The sequence below is a fragment of the Micrasema longulum genome, unplaced genomic scaffold, assembly GCF_059751315.1.
Source record: "Micrasema longulum isolate JH-2025_06_02 unplaced genomic scaffold, ASM5975131v1 h1tg002200l, whole genome shotgun sequence".
NCBI lineage: Eukaryota > Metazoa > Arthropoda > Insecta > Trichoptera > Brachycentridae > Micrasema > Micrasema longulum.
Window position 1 is genome coordinate 48,542 of NW_028279364.1, and position 15,810 is coordinate 64,351.

Below are 15,810 nucleotides of genomic sequence, written 5' to 3' on the forward strand. Positions count from 1 at the left end.
AACGACTTTATCCTTGTGTATCTGTTCTTTTTCTCGGGATTATTCTTGGAGATTTGTTTTGTAATATGGTGAATTTGTTTTAAATGTTTTGTTCTCTTCAATATTTTTCATCATAGCTTTCAAATGTACATGTTTTGTTCAGAAATGTTTATAAATAGTATATATTTTAATGATAATTGGATGTAAGTTAATATTAGAACATTCATGTATTATGTTTGTACTATTATTTTAAGACTGAATAAAAAAAATACAAAAAACAAGGAAGGAAGAATACAGGTAAAAATCCTGAAAAAGGAATTCGAGTAGACAGAAGTCTGCCTGGTATTGTAGTGGCTGGTGCGTTCGCCTACTTCAGTTCAATTTCTAGGAGTGTAGGCATGAAGTATTAGTTTATATAATGTTTTAATTAAAATATTTTATTGGACAAGACAGGCATCTGAAGCGTAAGAGTGATCATTTAACCTTCCTGTAATATATGATCAAGATACGTTGCATTTGATTTAACAATGCAGTACTTTATGCACTACTAGGTGTTAGAAGTTAGTTGTGATAAAATTTGATTAGGATAAGTACGGGTACTTATTTAAGACTTGTTAAAAATTGACCAATTATTTCGGTAACTCCGAATAACGTAATAGATTTAATTAAGATTAATTAAAGTTTTCTTAAAAACAAGTATGTGTTGAGTCCACTAATTTCAGTAAGAAATCTTTCACAAGCTTCAAATGTTTATATGTGGCAAGCATTATCTACAAAATCAAGAAATGAGTGATATGTTGGTTTGGAAATGCAGAGCGAATGGACAACGAAAGAACGGCCAAAAGGTTCACGATGCGATAGTTGATGGACACTGAACACTGGGAAGACGAAGAAAGACAAATCATGATCAAATTCAGCAAAAACTTTTAGATGGACATGTCTTAAGTCGGAATAATAGTTGTGCGTGATGATAATATGCATGAATGTAGAGAGAGAGAAGTATGTATGCAAAGTCAGACTAAAGTGGCGTTCTGTCCTCGCTGCCTACTCCCACGGGGAAACGGCGAAATGGTTTTTTGTTTGTTTTGGGTTTTTTGAAGATATAAGTCAGCGAGTTTCGGGTGAAATTTTTAGTAAAATTTTAAAATGGAAAATTATATTTATTTATTTTATCTTCATAAAAATTCAAATAATTACTTTTTAATCACTTATTTTCTAAATTATAAAAACCCACAAAGTGTTATGCTTGTTTAACTATTTAAGCTACGATACGTCGCCTCTGTTGCTTTAATACTTTTTATGTTTAAACTCTTTATTTATTGTTAATTTGCTGCATACCCATGCTATAATTTCTTGTTTAATTTCTCTTTGTTATTTCTTTTTTTTCTGCTGACTTTATGTATCTTTATTATTTTCACTTGTATACAGGTGTTATGTAATTTGTTTTATTTTGATTTTTCAAATTGTTATTTTATAATTCGTTAAAGGCGTAAGCCGTCAAATAAATAAATAAATAAAATAATTACTTTTGTATTATTTTTTGTCTAACACAAGACTGATTATATCCATATGAAGTTACGAGGGTCGGTCCAAAAATTCGTGGAACGAAGGAAAAGGGGGGTAACTATAAAGTCTGCGATATTTTTCCTTTTCATTATATTATTTTTTAACACGTACAAATTTTTCATATCCATGAATTAATTTATTTATAACCTCGTAAAAAAGGTGTTTAGTCTTGAAAATAGGCTGAAACTGCCAAATTGATTTCTTGCTTCGGAGATTTTTTTTTATTTGCAAATAAATATTTATCAAACGGGGCCATGTCTGGACTAAAGGCAAAGTGGTTTTATATTTGAAAGCCACATTTCATCGTCCATCTTCCAAAAAGGCGTATCTCGTTTTTTGCCAAAATTGAGTCATGAATATTGTAATAAAAATTAAGTTATATTTATGAAATAAATGGGCATCATACTGTTTTTAAATAATTTAAGAAAACAGAAAAATAAAGTAAGATTATTTGTCATTATTTATACGAGCGAATATTTTCCAAACAAATTCTTGAAAAGTCGTTAAAAAAATCAACAAATTCGAAATACGCCTTTTTTAAAGACGGACGACAATTTCCGAAGAGTAGTTAATGCATGTAGCCAGTTGATTTTTGTTCAAACAGGCATCCGCTATTACATTTTTTTCAACGTTTTAAAAAACAGACTGTCAAGGGCGTAAGTCGTCTTCAAATGATCTTTACTACCTCTGAAAAAACTATTCTATTTTTAAATCATGGTTTTACCAGGACAAGAATTTTCGTATACTGCTGACATCTCTTTCAAATAGACATGCTGCGATTTATACAGTTTAGTGAGAAATTTAATGACGGCTCAAATCTCAATTTTATTCATACAATTAAGACGACCTTCGTGGCGCAATGGCTAAGATACTTGACCCACACACGGAAGGTTCCAAGTTCGATTCCCAGGAGGAACACAAAATTTGAATGTGTTTTTTCTCAAACCTGAGTGTTCTGTGATGTAATTCACCACTGTAATTGGTCCTCCTGGCCTATTGTGGTGCAAAAATAAAAATAAATACTCGAAATTTCTTCTTAATTGCCTTTTTAATTAAGGTGTAACTTAACAACTATGTACTCATTTATGTCAAAACATCATTAATATACTCGTGATGTGTCACACAATTTATTCGTGCATATTAGTATCCCTCACGTGGCAACTTTTCTATTGTTCCATTTTTTTCCCCTGTAGAGTCGTAATATCACAATATATTGACGTACATTATTTAAGTAAGAAAAAAAATTATGACTAAAATAAAAACTTGATAGACATTTGAAATAGATGCAATAGCGAAATTAATGATCAAATGACCACTGTGATTATTAATATTTCCTCTCCGCGTAATTAATATTTGACCAAAAAATGAAGCGCTTTAAAATATTTATAGTACCAAGAATAATCATTAGCAATCGTGATTTCCAAACAGACTTTAATAATCTTTTATTCATATAACACATCTGTGAAAAATTTAATTGAATACTTTCATCATTTTTAACGATTAAAAAAAACATTGCATTGTAATACTTATAATTTTGGCCTGCTTTTTTTTACACGCAATCTTTCATTATCTGTCTAGTGTTATTTGATACCCATAAATCATCGTTCTCAAATTAATTTTAAAAAATATCTCCCCTTATGCTACCTACTTATTTCTAGGAGGTAATTTTTTGAGGTTTTCTTAATTTTATTAAGAATGTGGCGTAATGGTCAGCGCGATTGCCTACCACTTTATATCGGGTTCGATTCCCGAAATGGTTAAAATGGATTATTTATTTACAAGGGTATTTTCACACCAGAATATTTCATAGTCTTAACTAGTAACTGAAACGTAAGATTAATCATCATAAATTCTTATAACAAAGAAAATTATTAAGATATGCTGCGAAAAATACATACGTTTCAGTGTTTTATTTTATAATCAAAATTCTACAATATACCAACAATATGCTCATATACCACTAAATTTTCTCAAATTGAACGGTTTGCGTAGGTAGGAAGAAATTGCCTCAATGCAATATGCTCCCCCTTAAGCATATGAATGTAAACTCTTTATGTAACAAAAGTGTTTTAATAAATAGAAAAAATAAACATCATTTACTTTTTAGTAAAATACTGAGTGAGGCTACATTTAAATTGATAAACTTAATTTGTATTTAAAAGAAAAAAAATGTTTGCTCAAACTGATCACAATGCCTATTTATTCGAAAAAAGGTAAGTGCATTTCAAATTTGGTTCTTAAATATTGTATTGATTGTAACAAAATAATATTTCTTTACTTCTTGTGCACCTACCGAATTTTTGAAATTGAATCAGCTCAAGCAAAGCAGGGCTGTCAATTATTGATTTCAATATTTTAAATAAAAATTACAAATCAGACATAACTCTACGGTCTGGCAATTTAAATAATCTCATTTCACTTCTTAAGAAATCATAGTCTAAGGATTATACAGGAATTTTAATTTTCAAAGCTCAAAAAGTTATTTTGTACTCTTTCTGCTGCATGAGAATGGATTTCAAAAAAGGGTGACCATACCGAAGAGTTGTATTTAAGTCTACTCATTACTAATGAGCAGTACAATTGTTTCGTTGTAAAATTTGGTTTTAAATTAAAAACTGCTCACAAAAAAAATACAAGCATCTTCATTCCATCATTAGCTATTTGATTAATATGAAAAATAAACTGCAGTTTTCATCAAGAAAATTTCCTAGATCTTTTATTTTAGATACTCTTGTCAAACCAATACTATTTAAATAATATGTTAATTTAATCGGGCTTTTACATCTACAGGAGGTTATACTTTTACATTTGTCAATATTTAGCAGATATATATTTGACAATGTTTGAGTATGTCCAAATGCTTGCAGACTGGCTAGATTTTCTCCCTAGGGAGTTGTTCATATTTAAATTTATTTCAACAGAGAGGGAAAACGTTTTTGAGAAGAAAGTATGGAAATCTAGGCATTTACAGGGCTTATGCATTTACAGGCCTGTCATTGGCTGGTTTAAGTGGCCACTTTACACACTGTGTAACATTCACAATTCTGCCCATGTTTGAACATCCACATTTTCTCAACTCTTCCATCTGTTGACTTTTGTGAAGTAAGTGCCTAGACTTCCATATTCCCTTCCCAAAAACGTTTTCCCCATCTGTTGAAATAAATTTAGATATGTATTTGCACCACACCCCTTGTACAATCTATTTATATTTTCTTGAAGAGAATATTATGTTTAACAAAAAAGTTATTGAAAAAATATGCTACCTGGGATGGGGTTCTAGATACCCCGGAAAGGTTAAGATTTATTTTTGAAAGAAAATATTTCATCATTTTCATCATCACACGATGTCCGCTCCCTAGTTGGGGCATATAGTATCGACAAAGAGCCTCCATTTATATCTATTAACTGCTAACTATTTCGCGTCCTCCTAAATCAGGTTCTCGTCCCGAAGTTCTGACATAAACTGCTGACGAACAGTCAGCAGTAGACGTCCAGGACGACGAGAACCTGATGCCTTCGAGGCACCCGAAGTATATGACCCAGCCAACCGTATCGCCTCCGCTTGACGACAGTTGCCACCGGAGTTTGCTGCGAGACACCTTTTCTCAAAACTCAGAATTTTGCTGTTTTGGGTCCTGGTGAGGTCCCACAATTCGCATCCGTAGAGGAGAATAGATGTTACGCATCCGTTATATAGGCGGCATTTGGTTTTCACTGAGTAAATATCTGATCTCCAGACAGCCTTCATACTGTTGAATGTGACGCCTGCTACTCTTAACCACACTCCTGGTTATTTTAGAAACCTGCCATTGTCTGTACGTCGTGCGACGTCGGATATTTTTTTACGAAGGTTTTAAATATGCATATTTTGAATTACCCGAAAACGAGTCGTTTCGCGTTCTGTGGGACAAACGGCACATATGACGTTTTTGCGCCAAACTTGTTCGCAATGTTTAATAGAAGCGCAGTTTAAAGTCATAACGCGTGACGTCAAAACGAAGTGATGCCAACCGCAAGTCGATATATATATATACTATTTATGCTCATTTTTTAACTCGATAATTATGAATGAAAACTTATTTTGAATACAATGTTAAATACATCTAGATTAAGAAAACTGTGTCATGTCGTTAGCTCACTCAGAAACATCCTGGACGTTGGCACTCTAAAAAATGTATACTTTAAGCTTTTCCGATCGGTAGCTGCCTATCCATAATTGGCTGGGGAGGTTGCTCGACAATTGTCATTAACCCCAATCAAGGCGCAAAAGCTAATTCTTAGAGTTATGTTTCGGTGTCCTCCGACTTACCCATCTGAACCATTATTTCAATTATTAAAGGTACTTGATATCCGACAAATTTATATCAAGAAAGTATTGACCAATTTCTGGTCAGGCGACTACGGAAGGAGGTCCCAATAGAATGCCCGTACGAGGTTTTCGCCTAACCTTAATACCGAGAACACGTACGATGTTTGCTCGGATACACTTTCCATATATGGCTCCAAGAGTGTTCAAAGTCTTGGATGAACATATTGAATTCTCCAAAACAAAGTCTATATTTAAGATGAAGATCCATAATTGGATTTAATCGCGGGGTAGAGATTACTGTATACAATTGCTTTGGGAATAAATACATAATATCGATGCTGTCTTCATTATTTTTCATATATTATTATTATGGATAACTTATATAGCGCCATTTTTGTAATAAAATACCTCAAGGGCGCTTTAAATAGTGATTCTATTGTTAAATTAATTTAATTGAAGCTTTTAAATTTGTAATTTAGTTAAAACAATTTATTTTGTTGTCACGTGCTACGGATTTATTCAAATGATTTAGAGAACAAGTGGGTTTTGAGTTTTTTCCGAAACATCACTTCTCTTTTACAGCCTCGCACCTCTGCTGGGAGAGCATTCCATGCCATAGGGCCTGCGACCGCAAATGCGCGTTCACTAAATTTAGTGCGCTGTTTGCGTATATGTATAATAACTTTTCCTCTCGCCATAGACGTAGCTGATCTAAGCGTGAGACGCCTGTCAGCTAGTTCATCTGGAATGCATAGTTCCCTTAGATATTCCGGAGCAGAGTTGTGCAGTGACTTATACATAAGCCAACAGAGTTTGTATTCGACCCTCTGTGGAAAACGTAGCTAGTGTAGTTCCGGAAGTAGTGGAGTGATATGACTGAACTTAGAGATTCCAAAAATAAGTCTCGCTGCGGCATGCCGTATACATGTATATCATCTTTGAATAAACTTAATAGTGCTACTTAATTATTTGTGAATTTATATTTTAATTATTGCTAATCAAAGCATGACATGATAAATTATTATGTTTATTACACAACATATTCTACTTTATGGATGTGTTACTATTATTACTTTATTTAATTATTTTGTATTTATTTTAAGTATCAATTAATAACCAAATTGAATTACAAAATTGCCATAAATTATGAATAACATATTGCCATGTATTTTAAATAACTTTTCTGCATTCCGTTTCTTAACATGGATTTTTAAAATTATTATTTTATATATTGTTTTGATTATTTTGTTTATCGTTTAATATGTGTATAAATGTTTTAATTTACATATGGAAAAGTCCCGACTTAACACGGAATTTTCTAACAAGTCGGGACATAAAAAAATATAATTGTGCTATGATAAAGTTGTGAATTGTATGCATTAAATAAATAAATAAATCAAAAGTTATATCATAAGAATCGTAAAAATCTGATCTAAATATACATTATAATTTCGACGTTATTCCTGACTTGTGAAAATACTCTATTATAACCGCATCATCGGCATACTCTAGTTCACAGAGACGGGGAGAAGGATATCTGAGGTGGATGATGGAATTAAATATTTACGTTCTATCAAATATGTCCGCATTCATGCATTCTGGAAAATCCAAACTACGCAGTGAACGATGAAATATTTTCATCTGTGTCTATTATACGAAGTTTAGGTATTATGCATGACACGAAACTTTCTTTTACAATTCATATTTAACATGTTATCAATAAATCCTTTAAACTCCTCGGATTTATTAACAGAAGCACAACTGACTTAAAACTCTTTTCTGTTCCCTAGTTCGCCCGCACCCAGAGTATCTGGTCTCCATCTTATGATGTTCACATCAAAAATATGGAATCACTTTAACATCGATTTTTAAGAAAGATAGGCTGGGCTTATCCAGCGACCAATATACGTATTATGAGTTAGAAACTAGCTTAAATGTATCTTCTCTTCAAGACCGTCGAAATAAATCCGACCTCCTAGTCCTATTTAAATTTCTTAACTCACCCATTAATGCGCCTGAATTACTGAGCTCAATAAAATGAAATATCCTAACCAGAAGCCTCAGATAAAACTTACTATTTTATACCGATAACGACAGAACTAACTATGGTTTTCATTCCCCTATGCCCAGTATTCATAGGTCTGCCAACAAACATACCAGTCATGATTTCTTTGATAAAAAGATGTCTTCTTTCAAACGATCACTGAATCAAATTATAAACACCTCTCTCCCGCTTCCACTCTCACCGAGTCTAATATATACCATTGCTTCTTTCTATATTATTTTATAATCGTTTTCTATGTCCTTAAAAATGCCCATTGGGCGTATATATAAATAAATAAAATTAAAGTGTATGTAAACTGTATATGTACATAAAATGTTGAAACGAATAAATAAATATTTTTGTTTTACGGCCATTTTCAACAAATTGTAAATATTTCATTGATAGGATTTTTTTGTGGTGCTGTCTCATTTTTAGCTGCGTTTTAGTATCAAGACCGTGACATTATTTGTCTACAAGGATTTCGAAACTGCCTTTAGGTTTTCAATAAATTTGAACGTACTTTTGCAAGCGAATCTGATTGTTTTATTTGTAAAGCGGCTGCAAGTTGAGCAACCGTGTTGCGAATGTCTGCTCTGCTTCCGTGCTTAGTGTACTAATCCTCACTACTTAAATACTTAACACATTTTGCGAAAACGTTATAAGCAACGCATTATTAATTCAATTCTCAACATCTTTTACCAAGTAGGTACGTTTAAAAAATCTCCGTGTCCGGACTGACGAAGAATACAAATAGTATGAAGTGGAATCACAACCCTGCGGTGCTATTCAGAACCGTTCTCGCGGCCGTAGAAAACTCTTTCATTTTGCGTATTTTGTATGTAAATACGCGAGATAAAAGCTTTTTCTACGGCCGCGAGAGCATTTGAAATATCACTCCTGGATGAGTGATTTCTATTTAATTGCTTCTCTCGAGTAAAACCCCGAAAAAGTAACTCGATTGGGTCCCCAGGTTCGATTTCTGGCAGGGAGACTGAGGAATATTGAATTTAAAGATTTTTCTACATTACAATGTTTCACTGTCCCTGGGCTGCCACTTGAAGCGTAAAACTGATCACCTTACTTATATAGAACTAGTAATCAAGGTTAACTGCATTTGGTGTACTAATTCAGTGTCCTGTGCACCACTAGGTGCGAATAGGGAAATTATTATGATGACTTATAAAAAACTCAAGAATTGTGTTCCTTTGTTTATTTTGAATGAGAATAATCATTTTACGTTATTATTTATGTATAAACTTTAAAATATTTATCTACACGTTACTTTCTAAAAAAAAAAGCTCTTAGGGCCTTAGTTCGATAAGAGTAAATTCGAGTTACTAAAACGTAGAGTTGATTGAACGATTGTAATTTTTTTACCTTTCTGAAACTCCGTTCACAATACAATATTGTTTTGTCCCAGGACTCGATCATTCAGCGCATATAACCAGTAATTTGTAGTACAAAACATTGTTCCGAGACATTGCCACGGAGATAGGCAAGCATGTTTTCTCCGGAGAACAGTAATTACACCACGGGAGAACGCACACGGAAACGATCTTATAAAGAATAAAGCTCATTTTGTAGTTTATGACAGCCATCAATTGATTTTACAATTTGGATTATTTTAAGGTCACCCGCAAATAAAAGAAATTTATAAAAGTTAATTTTTAAAGCCCCATCATTTATATATATCCGAAAGAGTAGAGGTCTTAGATTGGATCCTTGTTGTATACCAGAGGATACGGAATAAGGAGAGCCTGAAAAACCACTGATAACCACAATCTGAAATTCGTTAGTATTGTTCACATGTAAATAATACTTAAGTTCTGGTAAAATAAACCAAAGTATATCTACAGTCGTCTGCATATCCACACAGCTTGGCAAGTCATTCTAGATTTGTCTCTCCTAGCAAACAGTCGCTCTCTTACCACAATATAATAAGCATTTAGAATAAACCACACTCAACTACAATAAGTCTTAGTATTGAACTTCACATACCACCATAGGAGGATACTGTAAGAGATGTAGGTATATTGTTGGTGACAACAATATATCTACAGTCGTCTGTATACCCACACAGCTTGGCAAGTCATTCTAGATTTGTCTCTCCTAGTAAACAGTCGCTCTCTTACCACAATATAATAAGCATTTAGAATAAACCACACTCAACTTCAATAAGTCTTAGTATTGAACTTCACATACCACCATAGGAGGATACTGTTAGAGATGTAGGTATATTGTTGGTGACAACAATATATCTACAGTCGTCTGCATACCCACACAGCTTGGCAAGTCATTCTAGATTTGTCTCTCCTAGCAAACAGTCGCTCTCTTACCACAATATAATAAGCATTCAGAATAAACCACAGTCAACTACAATAAGTCTTATTATTGAACTTCACATACCACCATAGGAGGATACTGTAAGGAATGTAGGTATATTGTTGGTGACAACAACACGTACAGAGGAATTACATATATCAAGATAAAATTAGTCATTTTACTTTACACTTATAAGGCGAAATAATTTTCCAATTTTTTACTTTTGAAAATAATAGTACACTCAATAGTATACTATTAGTAGAATCGGGTTGTGGTCTCATGGCTCAAAGGTCCGTGGTTCGAATCCCACTCTACCCCACTTTGATTCCCATTTGAAAATTGCCCTCAAAAATAAAATATTTGGGTAAATCATAAGAACGCTTACATTTCTTTTAATAAACAGTTTTTTAAAGTTCTTCAAAATAAACGCAAAATACAAAATAAATTTAATAAAATATCTTTAATATACAATTTAATGTTGAGGTTTAGCAACCGTGCATTCAAATTGGTTTAAAGATCGATTGTATTTTTGTAATTCGTTTGCCTGTTTCACTTTGAAACGCATGGCAATGAACACTTATAAAAACATCAGTTGACATTTTTTGTATTCTTCGGATTAATTAATTGGATTTACCGGGGCATTATGATTATTTAAACGACGTTGAATGACAATCGGTTAGAAAGAAATCCGTGAAAATGAAATTTGTTTTGAAAGCATTCTGATTTCTTCTATAATTTATTTATCTACAGATACTTTGGCTCTTGTTCTTTTCCAGTCAGTAGTTACCTATGGTATAGTGGGCTGGAGAGGTTGCACAGTGTCTATCATGGACCCCCTTATAAAAAGACAAGAAATGATTCTTAGTGATGCTTCGATGTTCCCCAACTTTCTCATCTGAGACATTGTTTCAATTTATAAAGTTACCGTAAATAAAGAATTTTAAAAAAAGAGTCATTGACACATTTCTGGTCATGTGGTGACAGGAGAAGATCCCATCAGAATGCTCGTAGGAAGTTTTCCTGTAATTTGAAATATTTAATACCAAAAACACGAACGACTTTGGCTCAGAGAAATTTAATTTTTGTGGCCTCAAGAGTGTTCAATATTCTGTATGAACATATAAAGTTCTCCAAAACAAAAGCCATTTTCAGAAGTGTACAAGTTTGGATTTGGATTGGATTTTGCCTAAGAGAGGAGACGATCGCAGGAGACTTCTGCAAGACATTGCATAGATTTATATATTGTCCGGATATTTATTGGAATTTACGTAATTTTTGTAAATTTTTATTTGTAGTATTCTATAATAATATGCATGCTTCCACTTTCTATTATGTTGTATTCTAACTCAACACAGGGCTCTTAGCCTCATAGAGTTGAAGAAACGTTTTTTTTTTTTTTTAAATATGGATTTTTATATGAATTAATAGTTAACAGATTTTTCACATCGCGTAAATACCAATTTATTTTTTACTCATTTGTTTCCTCACTTCGGAGTATAGGGCGCTGTGGCGCAAGATTTTAAACCTGAGTATTTAAAAAGACATCACCTATTCTTATATCTTATCATCTATAATCAGTTTGCATCTCTCAGGGTGTGTAGATATTCATTTTATCGCCAGGAATTATATTTATCTACTCATAATTACTCGTATCACTATTTATATTATAAAAAACATTGAAAGAAAACTGACTAACTAAGATAGACACTCTTGTTAAATTTCTAAGATGCTAGAAGAAACTTGAGTAACATGCGTTGTAAATCATTTTTTGATTCTGTCACTATGGTTGAATCGTCTGCGTTACATGTGATGTTATCGACCGTATCTCCTTTAGTCCTATATTTGCCACTGATTCAATTCTTGAACGTGTTTTTATGTATCTATTGTATCGATTCCCGACATGGTTGATATGAAATATTTTTGTAAAAGGATGTTTTTACACTATCATATTTCGTAGTCCCTGGGCTGGTGCCTGAAGCGTAAGACTGATCATCTTGTATACCAATGCAGTGATTTATGCACCATTAGATGCGGAAAGGGAATAATGATGATGAATTAATAAATGATAATTAATTTTTTTTTTACGTTTGCCTAAAAAATGTACCTCTTTTTTTTTAGTCCAGTCAGTAAAATATTTTTGGTGGTAAAACATAACATAAAATAAAAATAAAACTTATACTTGTGTTATGATTATTTTTTTTTTATTATTTTATTTTATTTTGGAAAGCCAACAGATTACAATATTTATTAATTACAGTGTAGGTTAAATTATATATTAAGGTTGATGATAAATTGTTCGCAATCTGGCTACATTACGCGGCCACTTCACGCATGCGTGCAGACGGGATGTCGTGCAGGGGGGGATTATTGGGAAACTTTTGGACACAGTGCGATGTATGCAAACCTTGTTCTACGCGCTTTCTGGTATATTATAATTATTCTTTGCCCTATTCATTTAATGAATATTGTAAAAGTCAGTTATTATCAGAAATGATCAACCTGCCTATTTTATGCAACCAGTTACAAAATCTTTAAATGGATTTATCGGGTTTAATTTTTTGCTAATCAATGTGAACAACCGCAAATTGCACATGTTCAATTACCCATCATCATCATCATTAGATCACCAAATCATACTTACGCTATAATTCTAGATGATTTACTTATTTTTCTTTTCCTTTCACTTGATTGGTGGGTAATGATTTCCGCGTTTTGTAGCTGACTTCCTTAGAAATATTCCTAGCGAAGAATACCGGCAAATCTATATTTGCCAACAAGTAACTACCTTTTTAAACAAAAACTAGGTTTTCAAGAATGATCGTTAGGAAATCTTGAGTCAATCAAAAGTTATATAGATGTAAAAAAAAACAAAAAATCTTACCTTTTGTCGACAAAATCTACGATTACGTTTTAAAAAAACTAAACAAATTGAAGTGACATAAGAAATTTTCTTTGCTTTCTATATAATAAAATTTATTTGACCTATTGTAAAACGTTTACTCGTTACTTTAAGGTAAGTACCGTTTCTATAAGTTAAAATACAATGCTAGTAATTCGTGAAGCAAAAAAAGGTTACTGCTATTAAATTTATTTGACTATCCTATTGATCCATTTCTTTGAATTTTTATGGTGTTTTTTTATAGTTTTTGTTGTGCTTTCATTTGTATGTTTTATACTTTGCTTTCTCAATTTATTAAAAAAATAATTATAATGAATTCTACATGTAACCAAATACTGTAGGTGATGATTCCTTTAATAATGTCCAATATTGACCAACATTGAGTTAGACCTTCCAACAAACATGACTATTGGTACGTTGGTTATCTATATTGGAATGTGAATTAGACTATCATGTGTATGAAACGAATACCCCACATAATTTCTGAGTGGTTGACAATACCCCGCAACATTTAAAAGAAATGCGCAGTTAGATACACATCCCATCTGATATTTAACTCAATGGGATATAGCCATGTGAAATATCCACACTTCTTTATGTAGAGAAATCGATAAACTTAAACGTGATAGTAAATAATGAAGCTATTAAAATCTATAACCTACTTCTAGTGTCCATTAAAGCAATTAGTAACGAGAAAATGTTCAAAAAGGCTGTAAAAAATAGATAGTGGAGCTGGGTAGAAGTAAAATGGATTGTCTCATTCGCCCAGACAAGTTTTGAATCATCCGCTGCATTAACGTATAGTTTATGTGAAGTTTTTGTTTTTCAATCGTGAGTTTTATAATATACCTAAATAGTATGTGTACAGAAATTAAATATAAACGTAAATACGTAGTGTTTAAAACTATCTTGACATTTTGCAATTTTCGTTTGTATTATTATTATTATTATAGTTGGATAATTTATGTAGCGCTATTTTTGTGAAAATCACCTCAAGGGCGTTGTACAATAAATAAATATTTCAGCACATCTTGCAGCTATAGAGCGCATAGGCTATTGGGATTCTATTTCCTCCACACAAATTATGATATATTTCAATTGTAACAGATAGGAGCTAGATTACAGCACGTCTTGCAGCTACAAAGCGCACGGACGTTAAGTAGTCTAGCCCTCATTTCAATTATGTTTTAATTTGACAGTGAAGTTAAGTGTTTGAATGATATAAATATAAAAATATTCAAAAACTCATTTTTAAAAATAGTAGTTAGATTGCAACAAGTCTTGCAGCTACTGGGCGCATAGACTGTTGAAATTCTAGACTCCATTTACAAAAGTATAGTCTTCTTTGTATATTCTCACAGTTAAAAAAAAAGCTCGGCCCAGTAACCCAGTAATTCCAGTGAGGTTAAATTAATTTTATTATTAATTATTGTTTTTAATGTAAAAAAAAATATGCATAAAACAAAAAAATCATATGAAGTGGCTAGATTCGCAGTATGCGACCTAATGTGATTTTTGGTTCGCATTTTTTTATTATTCAAACCAATCGAATGGTTATAAATTAAATCCCTGTCAGTTATAGCATAAACATTCAATTAATTTAACATGTATAAAGTATGAATAAAACAACATAAGTTACATATTGTAAACAACATAATATGGCAAAAAATAAACAAAGAAATAATTATTATCTCAGATAGACAAGTTATTGCCTTATCAATAAGTTTCATCTTTCGAAAAGTGATCTTATTATTTTTCTTTTGTAGAGATCTTTTTGCTTTAGAGATACATTAACCGAGCTGTCTTTGGACACTTCATTGTAAAACCTAAGTTGGTTCTGTAATTTCCCACAGCAAATAAAGTGTCAGTACGAGATGTAACCTGCTTGACAATTTGTCTGGTCCTTAGATCAGTGGTTCTTAACCGGTGCTTCGCGAGCTTGTTTGCAAGTGCTCCGCGAAATTATGAAAACCAAAATTTAGTGTTGACTTATTAACTGTGTGATTTGAGTTGCAAATATAATGGCTAGATGGCAACACTCTTGCAAAGTGAAATTGTGTGCGCTCAAGTCACAACAGCGCCAGCGGTCAAGTGCTCTATCAAGAACCGTTGCTCGGTTACTAGTTACTAGGACTTCCACGCAGGAGATTCCCCTTACGTTATTGCGTTTATTTAGCTAATAGACAGACCCTGCGATTAAATAATCTTTCGTATGTTTATTTCGACAGTGTTGTTTATAACGTAAATGCATCTTTTTTTTTATTTTAAATATTACAGCTTCCCACCTCATATTTGTGTGAGCTAGGTTTCTCGACATTAACCAATATTAAAACAAAGAAACGGAAAAAACTAGCAATTTGGATGAAGAAATGAGAGTAGCTATATCAAATTTTAGACCAAATATCGCTAAAATTTGTAAAAGACGACAAGCTCAGGTGTCACATTAAATCATTTTCGCCACAAAAAGTTCCATCGGAGTATTTATGTTTTTATGTATTATTTTTTAGTTAATGTAATTTTTAACTTGTAAAAAAAATATTCAGTTTTATTTTTAATAATAGTTTTCTTTGTATGTTTTTTGAATCTTTAGTTTTGGTGAACCGTGAATTTTCCTTATGATCAAAAGTGCTCCCTGATTTCAAAAAGGTTCAGAACCACTGCCTTGGACTGTCGGCGCCCCGAACTCCTTTG

At 32.4% G+C, this 15,810-nt stretch overlaps 1 protein-coding gene and 1 long non-coding RNA gene across 2 annotated transcripts in view; one reads left to right on the forward strand and one right to left on the reverse strand.

Annotated features, from left to right (window-relative positions):
- LOC148272750 (uncharacterized) overlaps positions 1–15,810 on the reverse strand; it is a 120,928-nt gene that overhangs the window by 37,405 nt on the left and 67,713 nt on the right. The window lies entirely within an intron of this gene.
- LOC148272751 (uncharacterized) lies at positions 12,294–13,747 on the forward strand. The gene is made up of 2 exons (XR_015824784.1): positions 12,294–12,403; positions 12,501–13,747. It is a non-coding gene; the product is annotated as an uncharacterized LOC148272751 (long non-coding RNA).